Here is a 26,719-nt window from a genome sequence, read left to right as displayed (position 1 = left end):
CAATCTCCTAATTTTCAAAAGTTATACCCAAATAATTTAAAGTGAAACTTCCTCTTAAATATAGGGAAAACTGGAAGTTTAAGTTATTAAATTATAGTACTTCAGACTATTACAGCACATGGTAAACAGGGCCGATAAAATAAAAACAGTTTTCTAATCCATTTTTTCTCCCAACAGTACAGTTCTTAAACTAACAACATCTGGATTATAAGAGAAGTCGCTGACATGAGTATTTCTTTCTTTCTTTTTTCCCAGGCACTTTCAAGATCATAGTTTATTTACTACTTCAGGTAAAAAGCTAGTAAACAGATTACAGATTCCTTAAATTTCAACTCTAGAATGATATGCTGTGATGACTGCATATTTAAAATCAGCCGGAGTCAGGAATTCAGGTTAGGGGAAAATCTTTGATCTTTATTCTTTGTGGAGGTGAAGAAGGATCGGAGGTGGAGGGGGATCACAATAGCAATGTGAGCAGCTGCAACAAGAAGCCAGCCAGCATTCTCTCCCTGCCTCTCTTCCTGCCTCTCTGCCTCCACCCACCAAAATTGTCATTTCCTATGCAACACATCAGGACTTACACAAAGAGTGGGCGGGGGGGCATTCTTTCTCCAAGCATATATATTAATAGAGTATGGTCCAATTACTATTTAGCCTCATGTGCTTGGGACCTCAGTTCATCAACTTGAGCTTCAGCCCATTACAATATGCTATTTAGTATTTTGCTCTTAATATTAAACAAAATATTTCTAAACACCTGAAAGTTCCAATATTAGTATATAATATGGTAATAAAAAATTTGATCATTTATTTGTCAATGTTTAGTATTTCCATTATGAAACCAATGGTGATATGCATGATAAGCAATGACAAAGTAATAATAACTAACTTTATAAAGCTAAAGTTTATAATTTTTAAATAATGAGCAAATTATCATAATTATGATATTTTAAAAATGAAAATATAGCAGAGCTTCCTGTTACAGAAATCTTAATTACCTGAGATGTAGTCATTATAATGAGTATACTTCTTAAAGATCTATTTCATTTGTCTCTTTCTATCTCCAGTTTCTAACACTGGGCCTGCTATGAATCAATAATCAATCGACAATCTTTTACTATGTACCAAGACTTATCTTCAAGGACCTTACTTTTTATCAAGAGAAACAATATGTACACACACACACACACACACACACACACACACATATATATATATATATATATATATATATATATATAATTAATGATAATTTGGGGGCCAAGAATCTTAAAGTTGAGGGTATCTAGAAAGGCTTTACATAGTAAAGGCACCTGGACTGAATTATGAAGAAAAGAGATTCACTTATTAGGCATTTCATAAATGCTCATAGAATTGAATTGAGAATGTAGTCTCCTCCAAGACCTGGATTATTAAAAAAGATCATAAGTTTAAAGCCTGTTTCTCCTTTAGATGCCCCAGGACCTCCTGTTTTTAGTTGAAAATTCCCACCCAAATTTTTGACTTGCCATTGGAGGGCTCCTGTTCTTTCTATGGTGTCTCCACAGTTCTGTGGCTGGGAGCAAGGAGAAGAAGGGAATGCTGGCTAGTGTTGGTGCCTTAATCCCCATGCTGATGACCTACATCCCTTAATGTAAGAAAACTAGAAGAACCTCTTAAAATGTCTGGAAGTTCCTAGGCCTTGGCAGGATCCTGCACTGGTGCCTGGGTTTCCCAACAGTCCCAACAATAAATCCATCCTTTCCCCTCACGTAAGGAACTATTTGTGCTGACAGTTCAGTGAACATTAATCCCAGGGCCCCAGAGAAGTGGAACTAATTAGGGAAATAGAGAAGAGAATGAACTGAGAAATTTGAGAAGACACTATAATCAGGACCTTGCAAAGGCAAGTGGGGGAGAGGCAGTTATAAGACTAGAGTCTGTTCCAGTGAATCCTCCATCCCTTCTCCCAGAGCTGGTTATAGGAGCTTTGCCCTTGGATCTACACCTTGGGACATTTCCCTCTGAAAAAAAAGTTCTGTGCTCTTAGAAAAATCCTCTGCTCTGTTTCAGGGCTTATTATTGATTAACATTATCAGCTCAGGACAATTTACCTTTTATTAGTGTTATTAGCTCCAAGGGTCATGCCATGAATGCTATGTGAATTTTAGCTTACAAGTGGGGTTGGCTTCCACCCCAAATAGAAAAGGCACAGGATAATCCTAGTTCAATCAATGAGTAGTTTTATGATTCTGAACAAGCTTTTGCATCTTTCAAAATCTTAGAAGTCATTAAAGTAATAATGGCACAATGGAAGATCACCAGCTCCGGAGTTAGAGCAACTGACTTCAAATTCAACTATGATTCTGGACACATCATCTCTCTGGGTCTCAATTTGCTCATCTGTAAAATGAAAGAGTTGTACTAGATATTCCTTTCAGTTCTGAAACTATGAATCTAAATCTAGTCTTCTTATACTATAGTCTTATTGTTGCTCTGATGGGTTTTATCTCAGATATGTTTCTTTGGACAAAGCAGGTCAAGTCAACAAGCATTTATTAAATGTCTCTATCAAACAATGATTGAGCCCTAAGTGTCTCTCCGTTACTGTCATAACTCACAACCACAGAATATTCTCTTCTCACCTCCTCTACCTCTTCTATAAAACAGTAAAGACTGTGAAGGTTGGCTGGGAGAAGGAGGGTAGACAAGGGGATTCTTTCCTATCCTTCTATACCAAAGAGTATGAAGTATAGTATAAAGTGAGGTGAGAAAATGAGGTCCCAAAGAGAAAATTGAATTGTCCAGTATTGAATGATAAATAGTAGGAGATCTGAGTTTGTTTCTCAATCTTCCACTGGTTATGTGACTATCACATAGCAATGTTTTTAACTGAGTGTAGTCATCTGTAAGATGATAATAATATGTCCACTATGTGGGTTTTGGGGAAGAGAGGAGAGAACAGAGGAGAGGATGGAAGGGGAGAGGAGAAGAGAAGATTAGGTTCTTAATTTTTTTGTGTCACCCTTTTGGTGGTCTAGTTAACCTACACAAGCTTTCTCAGAATATATTTTAAAAATTTCTTTTAAAAAGTCTTATTTTTTGTAGCTTATACATGTACATTTATTTATTTATTTTATCTATTTCCATGTGAGTTCATATTGGGAGATAAAAACCAGAATAAAAGGAAAAACTCCAAGACATAAAAAAGAAGAAAAAATAGTGAAAATATGTTTTATGCACATTTAACCTCCATAATTCTCTCTCTGGATGTGAATGTATTTTCTATCAAAAGTGTATTGGAATTGCTTTGGATCACTGAATTGCTGAGAAACGTGAAGTCTATCATAGTTGATCATCACACAATCTTGTTGTTGCTATGTATAATGCTTTCCTGATTCTGCTTGCTTCATTCAGCATCAGTCCAATGTAAATCTTTCCAGGCTTTTCAGAATATTTTTAATATTAAATTTCAGTTAGAGATTAGTGAAAATAAAGTGGTAATTTGTTTCTCCTCTCTAAGTTTAAGGACACTTTGAAATTTATCCATGAGCTCCTTGTGGGTCTATGATCCCCAGGCTAAGAGCACCTGTTCTAATACTATACTTAACTGGATTTTTCTAGGGCTCAAACAAAAAAAAATGCAACTAAAGTGTTATGGTAATATTAGTTATAAATAGCAGAGTCATGAAAGACTGTTGTTAGGAGGGATTTTAGAAAAGGCCACTCAAGTGAGGAGACACAGCAGATCAGTGGCACAGCTGGGATGCAGAGTCAGCTGCTGACTCTGTTTATGCCCTTTGCATTGGGCCATGTTTTTTTTCTATGGGTTGGTGCTAACAAGGGCAAGTTACATTGTAAAAATCCATATATGACACACTTTTCTTTATATGGTCATAATAATGGAAAGAGTGTTGTCCTTGAAGTGAAGAAGACCCAGATTTGAATCTTACTTTGGACATATGATCAAAGGCAAATCATTTGATCTTTCTGAGATACAGTTTCTTCATCTATAAAGTAGTAACATCAGTACATCCAAGTTTTTGGTTAGGTTAGAGATAGAATATCAGAGCTATCTTATTCTTTTAAGACTGATTTGACAATGGCAGATAAGCTCTAACTAAGTGATTTCCTTGGGAGAGGGAACTTCTAGTGAGGAAAATCCTTCTACCAATGCACATCAGCAGCTATCCTTCAACTCACATAACTGGAAATGAGGTTTTCACTGACTGAAATACAGCATCACTTCACTCAGGCTTTCCTACTGGCAGATATGCATAAATAATAAAAGGATTTAGGCTAGCTAGGTAGGTGAAGAACATTAATAGCTATGTGACCTTCAGTGGGTCATTTTGACCTATCTGTCTGTTCCTTCACACTGCCCTTGTCTCTCTAGCCAACCTTTTGTTCTGGTTCAAATTCATTTGAAGCTAAGCTAGAGAGAATCACAGGAATGAGTCATAGTGTCTGAAACCCTGTCTAGACAGGGTGCAATCTATATGACTAAACAGACCTAATCTATATTAAGTAAAGGGTCCAAACTGAAGATCTTTTATGTATTTCTGTATAGTCAAAAGATCTTTGCAAGAAGTAGGTGGAATTCTCATTTTCTAGAGAATGTCAATTGCCACAAGCCCTCATCCCAACCCCATTCTTAGCAAACACTGGACAGTGAGAGCTTATTAGACCAGACCTGACACGTAACCATGTTAGTTCAGATTAAAGGTTAGAATGAAATAGAGTACTCAGATTTCCTTGAACACCCAGCAACAGGTTCATTGGGCCCTAACATGGCAAGGATATGCAACAAAGATATAGTTTAGTCTCTTTAAATTTGACTCCATATGAAAACATGTTGACTTGGGCTGTCTTCTGGTATATTACCAAATGTAAAGGGCATTGACTCTACTGGGAGAGAACTTTTATTCTCTGTGCAGTTTTTCAATAATGTCTGACTCATCATGACCCTATTTGGAGTTTTCTTGGCAAAGATATTGGGGTTTGCTATTTACTTCTCCATTTCATTTTACAGATGAGGAAACCGAGGCAGACAGAAATAAGTGACTCTTACAGCTAATAAGAGTCTGAGGCCAGATCTGAACTAACCTAATTGCCCCACTTCAATGCAGTCAAAGATCCCCAAAAAGCTGCAACAAGGAAGGCAATAGCTTGAGATTTCCCTCCTCTTAGATCAATTAAGTCCTGGATTTGTTGCTTTAAGGAAGATCTAGCCTAACTCATGTTGAGAGAGGATTTATTTGATGGCAGTGGCACCTCAACATAACAGTCCTACCATAGAGATACAAGGCAAAAAGGATATAGAAGGAGAGTAGATGGCTTTGTTCTAAGCCAGGACTTTTGGGAATGGGATTAGAGAAAAGTCTGATATGGGGCCCCCTTTGTAAGAGAGTAGACTCTTCTATCAGCTACCTAATAAATCGTTAGTTGACTCCTAAGCTTATTGGCCAACAGCATCTCCATGGATAAAGCCATTTATTCACTTTCCAGAAAATTGATTACGGCTGCCTTGGCTTAACTGGCTGAACTTCAACATGGTATTATGCATTTCTCTTCACATGATCTGAGAATGAGGGTGGGGGGTAAAGAAGGGGAATGGGAAAAGGAGGGAGAAAGATGGGAAAAGAGAGAGAGAGAAAGGGAAGAAAAGGAAGAAAAGAGAAGGAGAGAGAATTATGCCTTTAGATATATGTCTATATATCTATATCTTTCTCCTTGATCTAGGAGTAAGAGGACAGGAGAAGGGGGATGCAAAGAAAAGGGGGAAAAAAGAAGGGGGAGAGGGATGGAGAAACAGGGAGAAGAGAGGATTAAATATCTTTGCTTGATCTAAGAGAAAATAGAGGGGGAGAGCAAAGTAAGGGTTAAAAAAAAAAGAGGGAGAGGTAGAAAGTATTATTAATCCTCATCATTGATAACCACATTGAATCTCATACTTTACAATGTTTTTCATATTCAGCAATTGCTATCACATTCACATTAACCCTAAGAGGTTGCATGAACTTGCCTTAGGATATTACTTTACTAGAAAAGACTATGGAGAAAAAAAATATCCTTGTAGTATTCATACCTGTGCTTTCTCAGTTCTGAGGTCAACATCAGGAGAGTGTTTCCCAGGGTTTTCCATACCATCCCTATAATCACAATAATAACTGACATGACTATAGCCTGTTTTTAGTTGTGCAAATTATTTTATGTACAGTATTCTCAAAGTTATATCCTTATAGTTATATATAGAATAATGTGAGGTTAAATGCAATAGTTATTATTATTTTTATTTTTTAGTTATTATTATTATTACTACCATTTTATAGATGAAAAAACAGGAAGATAAAAATGACTTGTTAAGGATCACATAAATATTGAGTGTTGATAGGATTCTAATCCTGGTTTTCCTGACTCCAAATCCAGTGCCGTGTACTAGCTGCTTCTTTCACAAAACGAATCCTATGCTGAGAACATAGGTTTACCATGGAGATGATCATATTATGACTTACTCTACCACAATGGGGGAAGTCTTTGGAGACAATCATGTAGCTAATATCTGATATACCTTTTTTGAATAAATTTTGTGACTAGTTAAAAGAAAGTGAGACTCCTTTGATCCAGCAGTGTTACTACTGGGATTATATCCCAAAGAATTATAAAGAAGGGAAAGGGACCTGTATGTGCACGAATGTTTGTGGCAGCCCTTTTTGTAGTGGCTAGAAACTGGAAACTGAATGGATGTCCATCAGTTGGAGAATGGCTGAATAAATTGTGGTATATGAATATTATGGAATATTACTGTTCTGTAAGAAATGACCAACAGGATGATTTCAGAAAGGCCTGGAGAGACTTACATGAACTGATGCTGAGTGAAATGAGCAGGACCAGGAGATCATTATATACTTCAACAACAATACTATATGATGACCAGTTCTGATGGACCTGGCCATCCTCAGCAACAAGATCAACCAAATCATTTCCAATGGAGCAGTAATGAACTGAACCAGCTACGCCCAAAGAAAGAACTCTGGGAGATGACTAAAAACCATTACGTTGAATTCCCAATCTCTATATTTATGCCCACGTGCATTTTTGATTTCCTTCACAAGCTAATTGTACAATATTTCAGAGTCTGATTCTATTTGTACAGCAAAATAACGTTTTGGTCATGTATACTTATTGTGTATCTAATTTATATTTTAATATATTTAACATCTACTGGTCATCCTGCCATCTAGGGGAGGGGGTGGGGGGGTAAGAGGTGAAAAATTGGAACAAGAGGTTTGGCAATTGTTAACGCTGTAAAGTTACCCATGCATATATCCTGTAAATAAAAGGCTATTAAATTAAAAAAAAAAAAGCAAAAAAAAAAAAAAAAAAAGAAAGTGAGACAAACAGAAAAACTTTTTTTTTTATTTTGGGGGGAAGACAGTTTATTTATTTATTTTAATAGTATTTTGTTTTTCCAAATACATACAAAGATAGCTTTCAATATTCACCTTTGCAAAACTTTGCATTACAAATTTCTTCTCCCACTCCTACTTCCTCCTCAAGAAAGCAAGCTATCTAATACAGGTTAAACATGTGTAAGTCTTCTAAGTAAATTTCCATATTCATCATGCATGATGTACAGGAAAAATCAAATCAAAAGTAAAAAAAAAAAAAAACCAAAAACCCACAAGCAAACAAACAACAACATCAACAATAAAAATACTATGTTTTGATCCACATTTAGTCTCCATAGTTTTCTCTTGGATGTGGATGGCACTTTCCATCACAAGTCTATTGGAATTGCCTTCAAGTACCTCATTGTTAAAAGACCCAAATCTGTCATAGTTGATTATCACACATTCCTGTTGTTGCTGTATACAATGTTCTCTTGGTTCTGCTCACTTCACTTAGCATCAATTCAGATAAGTCTTTCCAGGCTTTTCTGAAATCAACCTGTTCATCATTTCTTATAGAACAATAATATTCTATTACGTATAATATAACATAACTAATTCAGCCATTCCCCAACTGTTGGGTATCCACTCAATTTCCAGTCCCTTGTTACTACAAATATTTTTGCACAGGTGGGTCCTTTCCCCTCCTTTAAGATCTTTTTGGGATATAGACTCAGTAGAGACACTGCTGGATCAAAAAATATGCAATTTTATACCCTTTTAGGTATAATTCCAAATTGTTCTCCAGAATGGTGGATCAGTTCACAAGTCCACCAACAATGTACCAGTGTCCCAATTTTCCTACATCCCTTCAACATTCATTATTATCTTATCCTCTCTTTTTAGTCAATCTGAGAGATATGAAGTGGTACCTTAGAGTAAGACAACAGTTTATTATCACTCAAATAGCTGTTAATAAATGGGTCACTCACTCTAGCCATCTCAGCAAAGCCAGAGACGTGATGGTCTAAAGATATTTATTTTAAAGATAAATTTTAAAATTATAATTTTAAAAAATTAAAAAATTTTAAAATAATATTTAATTATAATATTTAATAATATATATAATATATAAATATAAATAAATTTAAAGATAATTATATTATAATTTTAAATTTATAATTTCTTTGGGATATAAGTCTAATAGAGACATTGCTGGATCAAAAGATATGCAAATTTTGATAGCCCTTTGGGCATAGTTCTAAATTGCTCTCCAGAATGGTTAGATCATTTCACAAGTCCACCAACAATTTATTAGTGTCCCAATTTTCCTACATCCCCTTCAACATTCATTATTATCTTTTCCTATCATCTTGGTCAGTCTGAGAGGTGGGAAGTGATACCTCAAGTTGTCTTGATTTTCATTTCTCTGATCAACAGTGATTTGGAGCATCTTTTCATATGACTAGAAATGGTTTCAATTCCTTCATCTGTAAATTGTCTGTTTATATCCTTTGACCATTTATCAATTGGAGAATGGCTTGAATTCTTACAAATCTGAGTCAATTCTCTATATGTCTTAGAAATGAGGCCTTATCAGAACCCTTGAATATAAAAATTTTTCCGGTTTATTGCTTCCCTTCTAATCTTGTTTGCATTGGTTATTTTCAGGGCCTCCAGTTTACTGCATGGTGTTCTGATATAAATGAAAGAATCACTTTCACATTATATATAATATTTAAATAATATTTAAATTTTAAAATAATTTTAAAAAATTATTATCAAGCTGAGATCTCCAGCTGAATAAAATCACCTATCTTGGGAGGGCCTTGTCTTCAAAAGTCATGCTTTTCCCAGGGGAGAGCTTGAGACCCTGAGTCACCCACGGTCATCCTTCTTTTATAGATTAAAGGGGACACAGTTTCAGGGATCACTGTTAAGTCTAAGCTACCTCCCTGGAGGCCTCAAGATCAGCCAGAGTCAGGATAAAAGTTCTTGGTCTTTAGGGGGAGGAGTGAAAGAAGTAGGCAAATTGCAGGAGTTTTGCCAAAGATCCCTCCTCCATTCAGGAGTCCAGAATCTCCATCTTTCACCTCCTTGTCCTGTCTGTCCTGTCTCACCCCACCCCCTAATCCTTTCCTATGCATACACCAAACATTGAGTAAGCACCAAACAGTGGGAAGGGCCATTTCCCCAAACATATGCTAATAGAGTCATTGTCTTATTTCAAAGAGGTAATTTGCCTTAAGTGCCCCGATGTCTGATTCAAGCAAACCTTTTCATAGTTTCAACCCTTTACAATTCACCCCCATAAATCTGATTTTTCTTATGTAGCATGATAATTGTATAAATATGTATACATATATTGGATTTAACATATTTTTTTAAACATGTTTTACCTATATTGAATTACTTGCCATTTAGAGGAGGGGGGGTGCAATTTAGAACACAAAGTTTTGGAAAGGTCGATGTTGAAAAATTATACATGTATATGTTTTGAAAATAAAAAGCTTTAATAAAAATATTATTTGAAAATAGAAGAGGGCCTGAAAGTCACCCTGACTCAGGATATATACCCCTAAGAAGTGGGCTTAGGCAGTTGGCTTTTCTTTTATCCTTATCTCTTCTAGGTACAGGTTGCAGAGCCTCAGGCTTCATGGCTCAAATCATGGTGATTCACAAGTCCAGGAATACAGACTGGTTATTGGCCCCAGCTCAGAAGCAATGTTTTGGGGAAACAGGGATCTAGGGATGGGTTTTATCCTTGAACTTGAAGGGGTTAATACTATATAGAAAATGAACCTGTTGACATCAAAGGAGACCCCCAAAAGGTTGAAGTTTCAGGCCAGTGTCAGAAGGTGTCTCAAGAGATTTTCAGGCTCTAACTCATCTCCAAGTCAAGGGGCAAAGTTTATTATAATTGTAACATCAATTGAAGTGGGCTAAATTTGAAAGGAATTTAGCTGAGAACCAGGAGCAAGAAGATAACTTTATAGGAAAAAGTTAGACCAGGAGCTTCATGTTACCTTTTTGTTAATTTTATGACTATAGATTTGAGGGATGATCTATTCACTATTGTCTCAGGAACTTTGTTATCATTTTCCAACAGATTGTTTATTTGACATTCAGCAATGTTTGTAGGATTGTAGTACTCCTAAAGCCAGGGGGTCCTCAGGTTTATTGCAACATTTCCCTAGAAGCTGCAATTCATCAAATTAAATTGTAAACCTAATCTGATTATACTTCCAAAGTATTGGGGAAAATGTTTACATTGTTGTTCTTGCTATATTGAGCAAGTAAATCCTTTGAAGTAAATATCTCTTTGAAAAAGCTAGTCAAATGTTAAGTGGCTAAATGAGCCAAGGCCTAATAATTGGACTTCTAATGTAAAAGTAACATAATAGGTGGGGGCTTGAGACCACATCAGAGAAGCAGCTTTCTGACTTCAGGTGACTGGAGAATGGAGGTGGTAAAATGTAATAGAACTAGCCCTCAAGAGTTAAACCAGAATGAAACCACAGTGTTTGTGTGTGTGTGTGTGTGTGTATATATATATATATATATATATATATATATGTATATATATATGTAATATAGTAACTTCGAAATTAGAATTAGGCTCTTAAACCTCTGAGGAATCACTGGAAAAAGATTCCACTGGAGCTTTAAATTCTGAATATCTTGGTTTGCAAGATCCAAGAGAAATTAGCTTTTTAAAGAATGCTATAATTGTACAATTAACTTTTTTCTTGATGTGTTTCCCTATAAATTTCATTGATGTAATTTTGCAAACTTTGCTTTCTTTGATTTTTTTGAATGTTTAGATAGTTATACTCCCATATTAATGAATCCTACATATGTATTGATTTAGAGGTAAAAATGAGAAAGATGGAGTTGATATCACTAAAATGATGTTAGTAGAAATATTCATATTTTTATTTTGCATTTTAATATACCTAGATTATTTGCTTTATTGTAAAGTCAGTATACCCTTTAACTTCTTAGGACAAGTTTTGCCCATGGTTGTTGTTTGTTTCAACAAGTTTTGTCTATAGCTGAAAGCCATGAGTATTGATTTTTCTTTTTCTTTTTCTTTCTTTCTTTCTTTCTTTCTTTCTTTCTTTCTTTCTTTCTTTCTTTCTTTCTTTCTTTCTTTCTTTCTTTCCTTCCTTCCTTTCTCTTTTTTTCTCTCTCTTTCTTTCTTTTCCTTCCTTCCTTCCTTCCTTCCTTTCTCTTTTTTCTTTTTTTCTTTCTTTCTTTCTTTCTTTCTTTCTTTCTTTCTTTCTTTCTTTCTTTCTTTCTTTCTTTCTTTCTTTCCTTCCTTCCTCCTTTTCCTTCCTTTCTCTTTTTTCTCTCTTTCTTTCTTTTTCTTCTTTCCTTCCTTCCTTTCTCTTTTTTCTCTTTCTTTCTTTCTCTCTTTCTTTTTCTTTCTTTCTTTCTTTCCTTCCTTCCTTCCTTCCTTTCTCTTTTTTTCTCTCTCTTTCTTTCTTTTTTTCCTTCCTTCCTTCCTTCCTTCCTTCCTTCCTTCCTTCCTTCCTTCCTTCCTTCCTTCCTTCCTTCCTTCCTTCCTTCCTTCTTTCTTTTCTTTCTTTCCTGATGTAATTGGGGTTAAGTAACTTGCCCAGGTCACACAGCTAGGAAGTGTTAAGTGTCTGAGACCACATTTGAACTCAGATCCTCCTGACTTCAGGGCTGGTACAAATATTTGATTTTCTTTGTTACTTTTCTGGTCCCACTTGTTTTCTTTGTTGACTATGAAATTCCACGTAAATTCCTTGAAGTGTTAGAAATGCAGTAGGGGAAATCTGTTTTTGATGTGGTTAGTGGCAGTGCAGAGAGTTGTGGCAACCCCGCTTTGGTTGGCGCAGGTCCAGTGTGAAAGAATTTATGAACTCAAAAAATTTGGATGGCAAAAGGGAAGTTTTATTAGCACTGAGAAGTCAGTCCTGGCAGACAGATAAACAGAGGTATTAACACTGAAAAGAGGGTGTCTCTTCACAGCTTGCAGGGGTCTTGGTAGGCAACTGTGACACTTTGGACCTCTGTAAATTATGAGTTTAAAATTGCCCTTTTTTATAAGAGATCAATTGAATGAAATTCCTTCAATGTTGTCACTGCCCCCAGGCCTAGATTTCCAATTGAATGAGACCACTTAAATTCAAGCTAAATAGGAGTGATCCTGGAGTAATTTTCAGCTCAATAGAGGGTGCAGCTAGTCCTACTAAGATAACACAATAAAGCCACTTTATCTTGATTCCCTGAGGTGGGCCTCTCCCAGAGGAGAGTTTCTCAAGAGTTCAAGGAGAGTTTCTCTCCCCCCTAAAGTCAGAGGACAGTTTCAGGGTTCCCCCTATAATTTTGAATATCCTTAGAATAAGGACCCAGAGAAAATTTTTCTGGATTTTTTAAGGGGACTCTTCTATGGCATAGGAACTTTTAAACAATTTTGATGTTCTTTGTAGAAATGGATATTTAGAATTTTTTTCCCAGACCACAGTGGGCAACCATTATACATCAATAGAACCGTGGAAGAGTTTTCACTTAGAACATTAGTATCTCATTCAATAGTGAAGGAGTACTATGTGGTCCACTCCAGATCTTAAATCTTTCGCCGAACAGGAATATTGGCATTTGTGTGGACACTCTGAATTTGTTTACCATGGATGGAAACAGACTCATTCCATTGGCTGTTTGGCTAGAACTGTTTTTAATATTTAAAACTGTCTTGGTGTAGTTGAGGTTTTTCTTCCTTTCAAGTCTGCAGGTGGAGGACAACTGATAAAGGTGATACCATGCAAGTTCCGAAGAGTACCTCCTTTCCCCCCAATTTAGGCCATCAGACCTGAATTTTGGGCTTTTAAAATTTATTCTTTTTTTAGTTCTAGGTGTATGAGATGGAGAATCAAACCTGGGAATCCATTGGTATTCATCCATGGCTAGATTGTAGCCAAAGTAAACCAGACCACATGTTTAAAGCAGCCCAGATGTGAGAGGTATTGGAGAAATGTTTGTGTATTTACTCCTCCCTTCAAGGAATTCACTGTGTAATAGGAGAGACAACATGCAAACAATTTTGTAATCTATAATTACATGGATTTATGTTGGAATTAATCAACAAGGAAGGCACTAGGGTTATAGAAGGATTAGGAAGATTTTCCTGTGAATACGGAATTTTAGCTGAGATTTGAAGGAAACCAGGAGAATAAGGGGGAATAAAATTATAACCTCATCCTTGTCAACGCAAGGTCAGTCAAAGAGTATTTATTAAGCCCTCATTATTTGACATGCATTTGTGCTAGACATAGGATACAAAGACACAAATCTGAAATAGTTTCTGCTCTTGCAAAAATTTACATGGGGGGAGAGGGGAAGACAGAGGAAGTCGTGAGAAAGAAGAAGATATCCTGCATTTACAATGTATAAATACAAGGTGGTTAAATAAACACTGAGCTCTGGGGATTTGAGGGACAAGTCCAGATAATTCCACTAGTTGTCATATGTCTTAAATCTTCCTGTTTCCCCTTTCCCTTCAAAAGAACCAAATATCCTAGTCTTCTTTGCATCACAGTATTGGGGTGCCTATTCTCAAATAGGTGCAAAGCCGGTTATTTTTCCAGTTTCACATCAACTACTTCTGATCCTTGAAAGACTGACTCAAAATCCAGACAGCGCTGGCCTGGGCCAGAAAGGCCAGTGGGGACAGAAGCGTGGACAAGGAACGTAGCAGGGACTTTGAGGAGGAATTGATCTCTGAGTTAGCCTTCTATCCTTGGGTCCCTGGGGCTGGAGAGGAGGAGGAGTAGGAGGAAGGTAGGTCAGACTTTGTCCTCCCAGATTTCTGAGACAATGAAAGGGGAGGTAGGACAGGGACTATACTCGTGAGCCGCAATCTAAAGGCCAAGGTCCAGGGCCTTCCGCTTTCTCCTCTTTCCTGTTGTGACCCACAGTAAAAGGCCCAAGCTTTAGATCTTTAGACTCTCGGGACGCTTGCCACCCCAGCTCCCAGCTCCAATGCCAAGCACCTGCTTCTGGGATGCTTCAGGTTTAACACCTGGCTGGGCAGAATAAGATGCTGCTACCACCCAGTGGCGATTAGCTGGAAGAGCGCCTACTCAGATTTTCCCAGACTGATTACTGCCTCCTTTTACTAGGTTCTGGGTTTAGTCTCATCCCTTTTCCTCTGTTCCCAGACTGGATGCCTAGGCCGTCCTCGTGCTTAGGATTCTGATATGGGTTTTTCTATGTCATTGGCCACCGTGACAGCAGAAATGCTTTGGCCTTTTCCTTCTAAGTTGGAGATACTGAAAAGGGGAATAGAAGCTTTTTCTGCTCCCCTTTCCATTCCAGTTTTACTCTGCTTCAAGGTTATTTGAAACCTGGTGATGAGAGGGTTCCCCCCTCTATAATAACTTAAAAGATTTACATGATGTTTTAAGATTTGCAAGGGACTTTACAAATAGTATCTCATTTGATCTTCAAAATAGCCTTACTTAGATGTTATTATTATACCAATTTTACAGAAGGGGTTATTGAGGCAGACAGATTAAGTGACTTGCCCAGAATCAAAAAGCTAGTAAATGTCTGAGGCTGGATTTGAATTCAAGTCCTCCTGACTCCTATCTTCTTTGCCACCAAACTGCTCCCAGTGTTCTCTTCAATACATGAGAAACAAAATATCTTAACTAAGAACTCCATTGACTCACTGACGAATGATATCTCAAAGCATCCAGCAGTGAATGTGAGTTTCCCATGAAATATATTCAACATAACTCCAAGCTTGGGTGGACAAAGGAGGGTAAAGTCCAAACTCTGGTGAGCAGGAATCTCTAGGCAGGACCATCAATCTGGTTCAGATTGGGGGTGGGACCATAAATTCTTACAAATTGGGAGGGCTTAGGAGGTGTCCAACTAGAGCCAGGAAGTCTGAAACTTAGAGATATAGACAGTGCCAATTAGGGATCTGAAACAGGACATCTGGAGTCTTATTTTCTGGAATGTCATATCTCCACAGCCCTAATTATCTCAGTTCTAATGAGCAGAAAAGGGAGGTTGCAACCAGGGAGATTGAGGCAGAATAATTCAAGGAACTGAGGCAGAAAATTCAGGGAAACTGAGGCAGAACAATTTAGGAAAAATGAGGCAGGACCATTAGGGAAACTGAGGCAGAACAATTTAGGGAAACTGAGGCAAGATAATTAGAGGAGACTGTGGCACAACAGAGGGTAGGGGAGGGAAGGGAAAAAAGGATAGAATTTGGACCTCCAAACTTTTTTTTTTTAAAAAAGTAAATTTAAAAATATTGTTTTATCTTGTAATTGGAGAAAAATTAAAATTATATAAAAAAAGAGTGGGCAGACCAAGGTTTTGGATCACAGCAGGGAGTGGCTTGGAGAAGATTATGTATCTAGCACTTAGTGGGAAAAGGGCCCAGTTTGACTGAGTGCAAACTTGTTTGGCCCACTATCTAACTGACTTTGGATTAGATCATGCCCAATTTCTTAATATCTTATCAGTTGCTCTGTTTGACATCAAATCCACCCTCATCATACCCCTAAGGGATAAGTTTATCACCAGGAAATTCATTATGGAAATTCTTTAGCTTTGCTACTCATACCTCATCAGTAGCCTCAGCTCCTTCTGCCCCTCTGGAGAGCTGGAAAGGAAAAAAAACCAAAAAAACTCCGTCCATAACCTCCCTTTAGGGAGGGGTCAGAATTTTCACCCAACTCTTCATATTCTACTAGTTGCTTTATTTGATTTTGAATCCACTATCTATATGCCTCAACCTTGGAGGGAATCACCTTCCCCTTTAGGTATCTTTTATGTATTGTTCCATTCCCTACCTTAGATTGTAAATTACCTCAAAGGATTATTTTGTTTTTGTTTTTTGTATTTCAGCACTTAGCACAGTGCCTGGCACATAGGAAATGCCTGAATAAAATGTTTATAGTATAGAATTCACATCCAATTTACCCATGGACTACAAAAATGATGCATAAAAGTCTTTTCTTTCTTTTAATTTTCTAAAGACAGCTACTAATATCACAGACACGAAGACTGGGAACATGATAGCGAATCCTGGGGGAAACTGGGATGGGCTCCCAAAGGAAACTGTAATTGTGTGTTGAATAAGTTGTCCTCTGGACCTGGGGATCTGGGTGAGGAAACCTTGAAGCTCAAAGCTCTGAGTGGGTAGAATGCTTTCTTGGAAGGTAGGGTCAAAACTGGAGATATGAGAAGAGGAGGGAAAGGTGAAAGGTGAAATGAAACAACACGTAGTTTTATCCCCAGGCAGTATGTAAAATCTCTCACAGGTGACTTGGAATGCTGAAGAGGATATTGGGAGAAGGATGTTGTTCAGTCATTATTAATCAGTCTGATTTTTTGTGACCCTATTTGGGGTTTTCTTGACAAAGATACTAGAGTGGTTTCTCCAGTTCATTTTTACAGAGAGAGAAACTGGATTAAGTGACTTGTCTAGGGTCTCATATCTAGTAAGTGTTCCCACAGTCCTTTCTCTGGATATACATGGCTCTCTTCATCACAAGATCATTGGAACTGGCCTTAATCATCTCACTGATGGAAAGAGCCCTGTCCATCAGAATTGATCTTTGAATAATCTTGTTGTGAAAGATGAGTCTTTCTGACTCCAGGCCTGGCACTCTGTCTCCTGCACCACCTAGTTGCACTTTATTTCTCCTCCTCTTTCTCATTCTTCTTTTGTATTTCCTGGTTTTGACAAGATCTAGCAGCATAAGACATACACACATACACACACACACATGTGCACATACACACACATATTAATAGTATTTAATTTTTCCAAATACATGCAAAGATGATTTTCAACAGTCACCTTTGAAAAACTTTGCTGCACTTTATTTCTTAACCAGTACCAGATTGTTGTTATGACTGCCACTTTATAATACAGTTTGAGATCTGGTACTACTTGACCACTTTCTTTTACATTTTTTTTTCATTCACTTGATACTCTTGACTTTTAAAGTTTTTCCAGATGAATTTTGTCATTTTTCAAGTGCTATAAAATGATTATTTGGTATTATAGTATGGCATTGAACAAATAAGTTAATTTAGATAGAATTATTGTCTTTATTATATTAGATTGACCTACCCATGAATAATTAACATTTCTTCTAGTATTTAGATCTGTCTTTATTTGTGTGAAAAGTATTTTGTAATTGTGTTCATATAGTTCCTGAGTCTGTCTTGGCAGATAAACCATTTAAAATAGTTACAGGAAATATAAGTACTTATATTTCCTGTAACTATTTTAAATGAAATTTTCTTTTCTACCTCTTTTGGCTGGATTTTGTTGGTAATATGTACAAATACTGATGATTTATTTAAGTTTGCTTTACACCTTGCAACTTTGTTAAAGTTGTTAATAGTTTCAACTAGTTTTTTAGTTGATTCTTTAAGCATACCATTGTATCATCTGAAACAAATGATAGTTTTATTTCCTCATTGGTATTCTATTTCCTTCAATTTCTTTTTCTTTTCTTATTGCTATTGCTAGCATTGCTATTACAATATTCTACAATAGTGGTGATAAGGGGCATAATTGCTTATTTCTGATCTTATTGAGAAAGCTTCTAGATTTTCCCTATTAAATTTAATGTTATTATTCTTTTTCATTTATGTTCTGCCTTATTGTATGGGTGGATAAAAGACTACTTTTTTATAAGTGAATAAGAACATTGGAATGTAATCTCATCTGCATATTCACAACAAGAAACTTTGGGACAACACAGTGATAGACTAAAGAGAAGAATGACATGTATCTTAGCCTGATTGTGTATGGTTTTAAATATTTTTTAAAAATCCAACTAGGTTGAAGATTATGAATATTTGATATTGTAATTATTTAAAAATCACTTTTCTTCAGTTTTTATACAACAATGTTATTACTAGTTTGTTGTGTTCAATAGTTGTATCTGTAATAATATTGTTCCATTTGCAAGGACATTTTGAGGTTTGTAATTGAAATAGATATTTATTATGTAAGGATTAGTGAGCTTCTAGTATATAATTCTAGCCACCAGATCATGTCCCTTTACATGTTCAGAAGATGCTAAAATTTTACAACCTATAGCTATATGATATGCAGTTTACACTATTTTTTCTGCATAATTTGCATTGATGAATGTAATTCCTAGTGGTAATGACCTGATTCTTCATTGTTATCATAAATTCTTCCATTTTAAAAAATAAATCTTCATTACTCAATCATTTATTTGATATTTTATTGAAATCTCAATAGTTGAATATTAATATGGATATTGCCTGCAGAGTACTTTTGATTTCACCCTTGAATATTAGCCATGTTTTTAGGTTGCATCTAGAGATGAGCCGCTTTTTATTACAATCAATAAATCAATAGGCATATGCAAGTTGTTAGCCTTTACTATTGTTTTGTGAAGTAGTTTGTTCCCAAAAGCACTCCTGAACAGTTTAAACTTGTTTTTCATATATTCTGAGTAAATCTATCAATCTTTTTTCCTTTTTGATGAAAACATATTTATCTTGCCTTGATAACCTTGGTATGATAAATTTTGTTTCATTAACGATGTTAATATTCATATTATATAAGGCAATTGGGGTTAAGTTACTTGCCCAGTGTCATGCAGCTAGTAAGTGTCAAATGTCTGAACCTGAATATGAACTTAGGTCCTTTTGATTCCAGGGTTGGTTAACATTCATTTTTGAAAAAAATATATTTTTGAGTTCCAAATTCTGTCCCTACTTCCAGTGCCTCTCCCATCCACTGAGAAGGCAAGCAATATGATATCAATTCTACCTGTGAAATTATGCAAAACATATTTCCATATTACATTTAATTAACATTGTACAAAATTGGTTGTCATCTCTTTTACCATACTAAAAAAAAAAGAAAACATTTTTTAAGACTGGTATTGCATAGGTCATAATTACTCTAAATGTGCTCTTCCCATTAAACTTTGACTTCAGTTATTCTCTAATATACAGAGGCTCAGCTTTCTCCTTAATAGCCTTCTTTACCATGTTTCTTATTTGAAAAAGATGAAGTTATTTACAAGTATAGCTACTAAGATCTGTAAATTAAATTTCAAAGACTTTTCTATGTATTCTTCCTTGTTGCACATCAAAACTTTTATACTTGTTGAGTTCAAATTGTTTTTTGATATTTTTGGTGGAAGTTGCCATTTGACGTAATAGTTTTTAATACAATTTTCAATAGAACCAGGTAACTTAATGCCATCCATGCACACCAAGTAACCAAATCCACTTTTTTGGTATGACTACCTCTTTGACTTGAAAGCCATAGTCAGTTCTATTTAGAGGCAATAATAATGGGCTTAAGTTGTTTTCCAGGATTATCCCATGTTTTGAATCTATTGTTTTTGATATTATTGTTCATTAATGCACTCAGAAGAGGGGCATGTTTCAGGTTTTCTTTTTAAATATTTAATATAGCATAAGAATTGGTACCCAGAACCCACTAGTACTTAGAGAAGAAGCAAGATTTCCACTTAACCAGCCTACAGCCTTACCAGTTATAGCTTGAGGGTTTTTTTTTTTTTAATATTCTTTACACATGTTAAATAGCTTTCATAGTTTCCAGACTTTGATTTTCTTGAGAAAACCCTAATTTCTTCTCTCATAGATGAGTATGATTTAATTCAAGGCATGATTCTTTTAGTACCAAAGTCCCTGTCTGTCTTCATTCTCATAGAAACATCAGAAAGCTGTTGTTCAGTGCTAAGAACAAGTTTTCATTTGGTAATGAAAGGTGCTATTCTTTTAACTCTATAAAATTTTCAGTTCTTAAAAAAAAGCCCACTAGCCTCTGGTGGGATGAAGGAGAGTAAAGGTAGCATTGGGAAAAGATTGTGAAGGGACTGTCCTTCTAAAATGAAAACTTCTTTATTTTATGGAGAAAATATTTTTTGCCCCTCATCTTGGGGATTCTCTCTCTCTCTCTCTCTCTCTCTCTCTCTCTCTCTCTCTCTCTCTCTCTCTCTCTGTCTCTTTCTCTCTCTCTCTCTCTTTCTCTCGCTCTCTCTTTCTCTCTCTCTCTCTCTCTCTCTCTCTCTCTCTCTCTCTCTCTGTCTCTTTCTCTCTCTCTCTCTCTGTCTGTCTGTCTCTTTCTCTCTCTCTGTCTCTCTTTCTCTTTACACACATTTTCTTTCTCTCCTTTCTTCTTCCTTCTCTTTCTCTTTCATTCTCTCTTTTCTCTCCTTCTTTCTCTTTCTCCTTTCTCTCCTCTTTCCATATATATATATATATATTCTTTTTTTTTTTTTTTTTTTTTTTTATTTATATATATATATATATATTCTTTTTTTTTTTTTTTTTGGTATTAATTACAATATCAAGCTTGGGCAATTCCAAGGGTATACATTTGTCCCTGCTAACAATAACCTGAAGCTTGCCTATTTCCAAGAGCTCATGATGAATGAAAATTGCCTATTTCCAAGAGCTCATGATGTCCATTCTCACAATAACATTCATTCTGATTGGCTGCTATGACTATGACACAGACAGGTAATACCCACTCCCAGCAAAGCAATAATGCCCTTTCCCTCAGTTCCTGAACAACGTTGGGGTACCTCTATCAGACTGCTGGGAGTTCCCTCAGATGATAGGAACCTGACTATTGGTATGTAACAGCTCCTTATATATTTGGCAGTCATCAATTTTCTAGAGCATTGTAACTCAGGCATATAGTTTCTAGTTCTCTCATAATCTTACAGTTAGGATGAGACACAGGGCAATCTTGGCATTGGTCTTAGAGGTATTAATCTCTAAAGTCCCTCAAATTTGGATATGGAGACTTGACTGGCTCAGGACTACTAAGTAGTTTTTGGGAATTGCCTTAGGTCTGGACATAGCTTAAGAGCCTGATCCTGGATGTTATGGTCCAGTTTTATTCCTAGCCCCCAATAGGCAATCAATTGTTTCCCAATTGTTTCTTTATCTTCTGTCTCATGAGCTATACCTAAAGATCCCCCTATCAAACAGTTACTACCCTCTGTTTTCCTAATAGATCTACAGGAATGGCACTTTCTTCTGCTATCCCCAGAGTACCTATTGACACCAAGAGGTCTATTTGCACAATTGGTGACTGCTGTCCAGATCTCCCACTCAAATTTTACCAGTCAATGTATCTACATCTATATGATGGTGTGCTATGTGGTAGGCCTTTGGTTAAAGTCAGATTCCTACAAAGCAGGATCTAAGAGTCCTTTATAGCTAGTTATAATACATGGGTGGAGAGAGGAGAACCACATATACTTAATTTACAAAGCCAAATTTTTTAGTAACTTCACCTCCTTGTCATGCTGACATTCATGGAGTACTAGCAAGAATAAGAATTCATCTCTGTGAGGGTGGGAGAATAAAAGCTCCATCTGAACCACCTCAAAGAACACAAAGGACAATTCCCATTTTGGACCTTTGAATGATGTTGGCAAAAGTAAGTCTTCTGTGAGTTCCCCAAACTGAAGAAACTCTTCAATCTACCTACCTCCTATCTTCTGGACTCTTTTGGGTAGATTTTTAGTTGAGAAGTTACATAAATCTGAATAGGGAAAGGAGGAACCCTTGAAAATATTGGAAGCCTCCATTTTGTATAAACTCTACATGGTTTGAGCAATATTTATCAGAAGGTAAATTTTTAATACTTTCGGATTATTCAGTTTTTTTCCTCTCAAGAGTTACTTAAATCTTACTTTCTTAATCTTAATCTTACTTAAATATGTTTCTCTTTTATTTAATTTAATCTTGGTTTAGGGATGAAACTATTTCTTATTATTGTCCTTTATTTTCTTCTAATTTAGCAGTACAATATATAGTAAAAGACCACTAGATGGCGCATTAGATTGAGTATTGGATTTGGTTGTTACTAAATTCTGAATCTGAATTTTGTCTATGGGATTCTCACAGGTCACTTAATCTCTCTCAGCCTCAATTTTCTCACTTGTAAACTGGAGAAATAATAACAAATGAGATAATGTATGTAAAGTGTTTTACAAATCTAAAGCCCTATATATATGCTAGCTGTTAGTATTATTAGAGCAAAAGATATCATTAACAAAGAAGAGGATGAAACCCTTGTCTATAACTGGCAATATCTATTTCCAGTTTCCTTATAATTCCACTGCATAATAAAATATTAAAATCATAGGACCATTTCATGTAGATTTGTTGTTTGTCCACTTCAGTGGTTGGTACTATCTATGCCAAAACATTTATGGCAAGTTATACATATATTGATATTTTTTCTTATAGAAAGAAATATCTATCTATTTTGATATATATCGATATTTTTCTCTTATACATGTATGTATAGATAGATGTAGATATTTGTTCTTTTTTTGTGTGTGTGAGACAATTGGAGTTAAGTGACTTGCCCAGGGCTACATAACTAGGAAATATTAAATATTTGAGATCAGAATTGAACTCAGGTCTCCCTGACTCCAGGGCTGGTGCTCTATTGACTATGCCATCTAGTTGCCCAGATGTAGATATTTCTAATATGTTCTGATGTATCTTATCATCTTGTGTTACTGCACTATAAAGGACTGCTGGTCACTCCAATATCCTTCATGTCTGACCAATCACCATAAAAGTTCTTAGTAGTGCCATTCTACAAAGCTAAACTGTCATATATATTTCTTAGATTCATAGGAATAGTTACATCTCACTAACTGAGGTATACTAATCCTCTTAATGGAATTGTGAGAGCCTACCTGATCATCTTGTTAGAAATCCAGATTTTCATGGATTTCTTGTTTGTCTCAAAACACAAAGTCATTGCTGTACATCCTCCTATTTGGTATTCTCTACTTGTTCATTCTCCCTGTCCTGTATGCAAAGTGTGGATAATAGGGAAGTTTGGAGAGGGTTATTATTGTTAATTTTTATTGATCTCATGCCATGAATAAAATATCAGAAGCAATATCCATGCATATCTGCCCATTATTCCAAAATCATCTATTTAGGACTCAATTGAATATATGAAGCTTAAGGAAATAGGTGGGGTTTGTAAGAGCTGTAGTCTTGAGAGTTGATTTTGTGTACATTCATAATAATCTGTACCCTGTGGATTGCAAATTAACACCTTGGCCAAAAAGACTGGCAGAACTGGAAGTAGAAGTCCCTATTACCCTTTGAGAACTGCAGAGCTTGATGCTTCTTGGGTCTTCGGTTCAACTGAGTAAAGTGCTATAAACACTATGATGAGTGTTGAGACTGGTTGAAACAAGGAAAAAGGCTTTCAGTGTTACCTTGTTTGAAAAGAGCCACATTCTTTTGGATTTATTTAAAAAATAGCTTTTGTGGCTTAGCACTGTGGCAAATTGCCTATTTGAAAGATGTAAAATGACATCCTCTTTGTTTCTTCTGTCTTCTTCACTCCTTCCCCCCACATATATAATCAATTACCAAGTCAATTTGATTATACTTCTATATTATTGCTTACATCCATCCATCTTTTCACTCCACTTACACTGCCACTACCATAGTTCCTGACATCACCTCTTAATATTAAAGACCCTCCACTTTTTTAACCAACTTTTCCAGCTTTATTTCATATTTTCGTCTTCTCACCCTCTATATTCCAGCTAATAAGGCTACTAGCTATTCCTTGAACTCAATGTATCATTTTCTACCACTGTGTTTTTATACAATGTATGTTCTCATGCCTCATGAGCGCAATTACTTCATCTCTACCTCTCAATAGGCTTTGCTTCCTTTAAGGAAGGTATCATCTTTTCACTTTAAACTTCCCTGATCCTCACAGTTGTTCAACTCTCTCTTTCCAAAAATATCTTATAACATATTCATTTAGGCATGTGCTGTATGTTTCCAGTAGAAGATAAATTCTTTGGAAATTGTTTTGTTCTTATCTTTGTCTATCCAGTCCTTGGTCCAATGGGATCTATGGAATTTTTTTACTTAGGAATTTTTTGTTGAAATGAATTGAAATATGATACTCAGTTTGGTGTAGTGGAATTCTCTGAATTTGTTTCTGGGTTCAAATCCTAGCTGTGTCACTTACTAGCTATGCAATTTTGAGCAAAGAAAAGTAGAGACAAAAAAGGAAAGGGGTAGAGGAAAGGAAGCAAAAGATAGGTAATAGGAAACACATCCCTGAAGATCCCTTTGTGCTGGGTTCTGGGTTGATTTTTACTCTAGCTAAAAGCAAATCTGACCACCGTCTTCTGGAACTAGTGAGGGTGTTATACTTGGGACTGTTTCCCATTATAGAGGGTAAAGACACAATAATTCCTATAGTATTTTGTTGGCCATTAAGGAGATTCTTGAGTGTGCAGTTTGTTTTTCTTAAGTTCATACATTTAATTTAGGCAACTAGTTTTGTGGAGAATTGGCCAAGAGAAATCTTGGGATCCAGAAATATAATTCTGGCTATGCCTGGAAGAATTCCGAGGGAGAGACTGGATCCACTAGAGTATATTATGATCAAATCTAGGATGGACATAAAAGGGTTTTTCTATTCTCTAAGCTTACTCTTTCATTGTGTCTCAATATTAGGCAATCTCAGCTGTATTTCCAGTGATCAATGGAGATGAGCAGGGAACAGAAGAGCAAAGAGGAACTCTAGGCTTCCTCTGTCAAAATAGAAGTAATTTCAGCTGACACCCCAAAATAAAGGTCGTTCCTTCCTTCTGTAGGAGTCTGCTTTTATCACAAATTTCCCCTGGATCTGAGCTGTACGTGAGGATGAAAACCACAATGAAATTTTTAGTTGTTACTTGAAACTCTTTTGGAATTTCTAAGGAAACATTCATTCATTTATTGAGGAAACTTTATAGAATTAGAGCTGTAAGCAAACTTGGTACAACCTCCTTCACATGAGGAAACCGAGGCCCATAGATTTGGGGTGACTTGCCCACCATCATAATTCGCAGAGTTAAGATCTGAAGTCAGATTATCTGGCTCTAAATCTAGAGGTCTTTCCACTATACTGTGCAATATTCCTGTTAATGTGGCTTCCTTTATATAAATAAAAAAAATTATCATGAATTTAATTATCATCAACAGACACAAACATTTCAAAGGTTCTTACTTTTTGTTTATTTATCTCCTTATGGATTGCCAACAGTACTTGAAATCTAGAAGTTAGCTGGGTTTTCAAAGATGGAGAGAGGAGGTCCTTTGTTGGAGAGGTGAATCTAGGTTACTCATTCGAAGCCATGAATATTTTAGAACATTAATTGGCACCAAAATCAGAATCCAGGAGGCATCAAAGCATCAGCATCTAATGAAAAGGCCTATAAAGCTTTCTTGTATGACCTAATCCCAAGGCATCTATCTCTAATTATGAGGGATTCCAGGCTAGAGCCAAATGTAGGAGGCTGGAGTTTGACAGTAATATTTTTCCAAGTCCCATGTATAATAATCAACTCTCATAGTAAAAGGACACAACAGTGCTAAAAGGAAAGGATGGGATGGACCTAAAAGGCAGAGATGAGATCCTAGAAACCATCAGAATAGGAAAACCTGAAATTCTTTGTACCTTTTGGTCCAAAGCTAGCAGGATTTTACATTTTGCATATGAGGAAGCTGAGGCTGACATGGTTAAATGACTTCCTCATTTCAAATGACTCCTTCACTTCAAAACATCTCATATAGCTGGTAAATGTCTGATGTTGGATTTTAACTCAGGTTTTCCTAATCCCAGGCCTGATACTCTATCTATGGAACCATCCAACTGCCTATTAGAGCAAGGCTGAAGCTAATTATTTTCAAAAGTATTGCAGATAATCCCTGAGGCTCTTTCTTGAGTATTCACTCTCAAAATGCAGGTTCTGATCTTAACTCTGTTTTCAGCTAACCATGTGAATTTGGATAATTCTCCCTGAACCTCTATTCTATCCTCTCAAAAATGGGAAAAAATAAAATCATTTTACTTCAAGGAGAACTCTATATATTGGAGACATAGAAAAGTAAAAAAAAAAAAAAGATTATTCTGGAGTGAGGGATGTTTTAATGCTCTTAATATTCCTGCATTGGAATCTTCCAATGTCTCATTGTAGTAAAAAAGCAGTCCTTGGGTTCTCAAAAGCTATAATAAAACATTAGCTCTGACTGGACTTTGGAGAGGGTGTCTTCCACTTTCATCCAATAAGAAGCCCAGTTAAGTTCTGAGAGGTCCACAGGTCAGGCTGGTCAATAGGTGCTAATTTTTTTGGACTTAGTATTTCACAAAGTATGTCAACTAATAGGAGGGCTGGGATCAGTAATGGTGCAAAAATGTGTCTGAGATGTTCTTCTAAATGTTTAAGCTTTTTTGGGGGAAAAAAGTATGCACAAAATACTTTAAG

Source organism: Sarcophilus harrisii, chromosome 2 (assembly GCF_902635505.1).
Source record: "Sarcophilus harrisii chromosome 2, mSarHar1.11, whole genome shotgun sequence".
NCBI lineage: Eukaryota > Metazoa > Chordata > Mammalia > Dasyuromorphia > Dasyuridae > Sarcophilus > Sarcophilus harrisii.
The sequence above is the reverse complement of the archived record's forward strand: the minus strand, read 5'-3'. Positions refer to the sequence as shown.